We start from the raw sequence: 5,839 nt of genomic DNA, 5'->3' as shown, positions 1-5,839 counted from the left end.
TAAAACTCCTTGATTTCCTATCAGGTTTTGATTTTCTAGACTTGTTAGCTGCTTCCTTCCTTAGTTTCAGCCAACTTACAATTTGCGGAACATAAATAATCTCATCCATTAAAGTTAAGTCCTTACAACTTGGATTAGTCCCTTTATCAGTTAACCTCCCTCTAGCAAAGTTTATTTGCTTAAACTTGTCTGTTACTGAGTTTAACTTTTTACAGGACTTGTCTGGGCTAACATTATCAAATCCTAAATCGGATTTGCATTCGACAGGCCTCGGCACACTTATTTGTTGTCTGACTGCATCTCCAGACCCTCTCTAGGAACTGACCACATAAGTCAACCGTTGTTTTTCAAAAAATAGTGTTTGAAACTTTTTCTTGAGTTTCACATTCTCAGATGAGAGCTCGACCACGTTGTTTTCAAGATCTTTTAGTTTAGAAGTTTGAGATGAAAAGGTTTATTAGTTTCATATTTCAATCTAATTTCATTACAAGAGTCTGACAACTTCTTGTACTCACTGACCATGTTAGTGAGTGCAGTAGTTAGTTCATCTCTTGTAAATTCTTCAAAAGAGAAATCAAATATCTCAGAGTTAGCTTTTTCTTTCGCCATGAAGAAAGTGACCTCTTCATCATCACTATCGCTGGATGATGAGTCATCGAGTCGCTGTATGCCCACTTGACTTTGTTATCAGTCGCTATAAGAGCCTTCAGCTCTTTATTGTCCTTCTTCTTCTCATCACGTTTTGGCTTCCTACACTCCGATTTGTAATGACCTAGTTTATCACAGTTAAAACACTTCACGTTAGCCTTATAGTTATTCTTATCATCATTGTTATTATTTGAGAGTTTGAGTTAGAATTGCTGTTCTTCAAGAATTTTCTGAATTTCTTCACGAAGAGAGCCATGGCGTCGCCGCTGATCTTCTCAACAACAATCTTCACATCAGTGGCAGTAGGTGGCTCCTCAGTAGTCACCAACGCCTTAGTTGCAATATTAGATGTGGAAAGCTCATATTCAATCCTAGAGTTTATCTCAAGAAAGAGCACACATGACTTTGATTGCAACCTCTATGTTACAGTAAGTCTTTCCCAAGTTGGACATAGTGGTGATAATCTTGCTGAACCTTCCATCAAACTCAGTCATCGTCTCTCTAGGACGCATCTTGATGTTATCAAACTGCTGTGTGGCAACCATGAGTTTGTTCTCTTTGGTTTGCTCGTTTCCTTCACAGAGTTGAGTAAAGCTCTCCCAAATCTCCTTAGAAGAGTTGCATAATATGATGTAGTTAAACATGTTGTCATCCAAAGTTTTGTACATAATATCCATGGCCAGGTTGGTGAGGTTGTTCTTCCTCTTGTCTTCACTGGTCTACTCAGATCTGTCTTTTTCAATCTATATCGGGCCTTCGGTGATGACAAGCCACATGTCATCATCAAAACGACTTAGTTCTATTTGGAGAACATGGGAACCTTGGTTGTAGAGGCATTAGACATGATTCAGATTCTTGTTGGTACTTGAGAATAGAAAATGAGGCTCTGATACCACTTAGTGGGATTAGTGCTACCAATAAAGACTAGGGTCTGACTATTGTTAGCAGCTTACGATAATCTCTTAAATCATAATCCTTTGAGGTATTAGTATCTGTTTCTATTCTTTGCAAATCCTCCAAACTCTTGAAATAGATTCAAGTGCGGAATTGTTCGTTGGATTTGAAACTTTAGATAACTAAATGCAAATGGCAGAAAGTAAAGAACACAAAGAATTTTATGGATGTTCGGAAATAAAACTCCTACGTCACCCCTTCTTCCACAAACGGAAGGATATTCACTAAATACTTTAAAACAAATACAGCTCACTAATCTAGCTAACTCTTTGTTGAACAAGACAACCCCTGTTCAACTTAAAATATTGATGTTTCTCTCATAGAATGGACAATATGTAATTGCAATATATTCACAAATAGACAGTAAAAGATTTTACGTATGCGTTGAGCAGAGTGTGTTTCAGACTTGTAAAAACTGGTTGTTCGACCATTGTCCTTTGGCTTCCATATATAGTTGAAGTACACCAACGTCCTTGTTTAACTACGAATACCTTTAGACCGTGTCTAAAGGAGTTAGACGACCTCGTCTAACTACGTTTCCCTTTAGACCGCATCTAATGGAGTTAGACATCCTTGTCTAATTACGTTGCCCTTTAGACAACGTCTAAAGGAGTTAAATGACCTCGACTAACTACGTTTCCCTTTATACCATGTCTAAAGGAGTTAGACGTCCTCGTCTAACTAGGTTTCCCTTTAGACCGCGTATAAAGGAGTTAGACATCCTTGTCTAACCACATTTCCCTTTAGACAACCTCTAAAGAAGTTAGATGTCCTCGTCTAACTACGCTTCATTTTAGACCACGTCTAATAGAGTTAGACGTCTTCGTCTAACTACGTTTCTCTTTAGACAACGTCTAAAGGAGTTAGACGATCTCGTCTAAATACGTTTCCCTTTAGACATCATCTAAAGGAGTTAGACGACCTCGTCTTACTACGTTTCCCTTTAGACCACGTCTAAAGGAGTTAGACGTCCTCGTCTAACTACACTTTCCTTTAGACCGCGTCTAAAGGAGTTATACTTCCTCGTCTAACTACGTTTCCCTTTAGACAACGTCTAAAGGAGTTAGACGTCCTCGTCTAACTACGCTTCCTTTTTTGACCGCGTTTAATGGAGTTAGACGTCCTCGTCTAAAGACGTTTCCCTTTTGATAACGTCTAAAGGAGTTAGACAATCTCGTCTAACTACGTTTCCTTTTAGATAGCGTCTAAAGGAGTTAGACGTCCTCGTCTAACTACGTTTCTCTTTAGACCACATCTAAAGGAGATAGACGTCCTCGTCTAACTACGTTTTCCTATAGACCACATCTAAAGGAGTTAGACGTCCTCGTCTAACTACTTTTCCCTTTAGACAACGTTTAAAGGAGTTAGACGATCTCGTCTAACTACATTTCCCCTTAGACAATATCTAAAGGAGTTAAACGTCCTCGTCTAACTACGTAAGACGTCTAAGATAGTCTGCTTTATACTACGTCTAAGTTTGCACTGTCTTTAGATTTGTTCCTACACACAATAAGTAGACCACTCCGCTTGAACATAATAACATCATCAAAATTATGTTCCAAAATATATAAGACTTTTATATTCTTTTAAAGTTAATTAAACTATTTATTTATTATTTAACTTTCTTTCTTTCTTTTCTTGTTTTTATCTTTCCCAACAGAATCATTGATGGTCCTTTCTAAGGCTTCTAACTTTAGAAAGGTTCGTTTAGGCCGATGAAAGTCTCGGTCAAAACTAACCCATATATATATTTGTTGCTTTTCCTTATGATGTGGGTAGTCTCAAAACCTTTGAAGATAACTTATTGTCGCTCTATGCTAAAAGAAAATGGGCAAAAATAATTGTCATCGTTATTAAGTATAGGTTCTCAAAATTAGGGAAACTACTATCCTTAACTATGTGATCGTTCCACTTGAGGAAATTGTTCACGTTCCTCTTTAACATGTCATATTCAATCTAAGTGTTCCCAAACTCATCTTGCATAATCTTTCTCGATGATAATGAATCAACAAATGAGTTTAAATAAAGTAAGTTATTCTCCTTAATCATCATGATTCCATAGAAGTCCTCTATAGTTGGGTAAATTTTCTTTTCACTGAAACATAAGGTTCTATTGACAAAGCTCCACTTCTGTCTTATTTGTATCATAAAGTCTATGTGGGCACGTGTATTCCGTATTTGTAAAATTGTGTTCATCCCATAGGTGATTCAATACAACTAACCCTATTCAAACATTACAACTAACCCAATTCGAACTTCCTAGTCCATATGGATAACGATCTAATATATAACATCAACATGATATGTGCAAAAATGAATCAAAGGAAAATAAACTCGTTATGTTAGGATATTTTGTTTTTGTACAATGTTTTTATGGTCTTCCAAACTTCAGTCTACAACCTTTTCCTAAGTGGAATGACTTCATCGAGATTCCTCCTATCATCTTTTATATTCCGAGGGTGAAACAATTTGTTCCTAAGAGAAGATTTCTTATCCATTCAAATTCCCCATTTATAAGGGTGATTTATGCGATCCGAAGTTTGTTAGTGTCATTCCTTACATATCCGTTCGAGTGCTCCGCCTATAGAGGGGACATAACGAAGGATTTGAATGGTAGAGACAACCCATGCACTTATTTTAGAAAAAAAAAGATTTTCTATTGAAGTTATGATATTGAACCCCTTGGGTTACCTTCCTCTCGAATCTCACAAAAAGTTGTTAAGAAGACTATCCGTATAGGATGTTGTCCTATCTTTTAAGTTTAGGAACCAAAGTGGAGTTCTATATATTAGAATTTTTTGGATTGGTCCGTAAATATTTTAGATTAGTAGACGAAGAAGCATAACAAGTTAATTGACTTTGTTAGGATTAGTGACAACTATAGAAAGGGGGGCTCAAATATAGTTGACAACTTAAGACACTTTTAATTCGATTTTAATCATGTTAGAGATTAAGAATATGTTTCTATTCTTCACAAATCTTCGCAAGCTCTTGAATGACTTCAAGTGCCAAAATGCTTGCTCGATTTGAAGCTACAGATAAGTGATTGAACGATGCGGAAAATAAATAACACACGGAGTTTTATGGATGTTCGGAGATAAAAGTCCTACGTCACCCCTTCTTCTGTTTCTAGATGGTTTTTAATTAAAACACTTTGATTCGTATAGACAATACACAAACCCAGTCATATACACAAGACTTAACAACTGTCTGTTTATGAACTTCTAGTTAGCACTCTATTGAATAGACAAACCCTGTTCAACTTACAATACTGAAATTTCACATAGAAAAAATAGTAGGTGAATTACAGAATAGACTTAGAGCTCACAACACTTTATCAGTTCGTAATTCATGTGATTGTTTAAGGAAGCAAGAGATTCTCCGTTGTACTCTACTTTCTATTTATAGGGACATTGGCAACGGTCGAATCTTCCTCTTGGATACATGTCAACTTTCCGTTGGACGTACGCCAGGTGTATGAGATTGTACATAAGAATATAATCGTTGAATCGTAGTATACCAGATTGTACTAAAGAATATTTGCTGGAATGTGATGTACGAGACAGTACATGATGTGGGCTGGAGGAATATTTGAATACGCGGCAGATAAGTAGTTATAGCATGTTAAGGTATCTTGGTAGATGACTAACAACGAACACTACTAATTGCTAAGCTGATGAGTTGAGTAGATAAGAGGACGCTTCTTCAGACGGCTGCTGAAGCAAAGCATCTTATCACACTTCTTCAGAACAGAACGTTTGTTGTAGTGTGACGTCTACACGTGCACTTCTTTAGACTGCACATCTGATGAAGTTAGACGTCTGCTCGTGCACTTCTTTAGACTACACGTCTAATGGAGTTAGACATCTGCTCGCGCACTTCTTCAGACTGCACGTCTGATGAAGTTAGACGTCTATTTGCGCGTTTCTTTAGACTACAAGTCTGATGAAGTTAGACGTCTGCTCGCGTACTTCTTCAGACTACACGTCTGATGAAGTTAGACGTTTGCTCGCACACTTCTGTAGATTTCACGTCTGATGAAGTTAGACGTCTGCTCGCGCACTTCTTCAGACTACATGTCTGATGAAGTTAGACATCTGATCGCGCTTGATCAGACAACATGTCTGATAGAAGGAAGACGTCTTCGAATGTACCTGTGCAAATACAATTTACACAATTAGTTTTGTTCATACCGCATAATTAAAACAATGTCATATTTATTTAAACTCATTGACCT

Source organism: Impatiens glandulifera, unplaced genomic scaffold, assembly GCF_907164915.1.
Source record: "Impatiens glandulifera unplaced genomic scaffold, dImpGla2.1, whole genome shotgun sequence".
Lineage (NCBI taxonomy): Eukaryota > Viridiplantae > Streptophyta > Magnoliopsida > Ericales > Balsaminaceae > Impatiens > Impatiens glandulifera.
The sequence above is the reverse complement of the archived record's forward strand: the minus strand, read 5'-3'. Positions refer to the sequence as shown.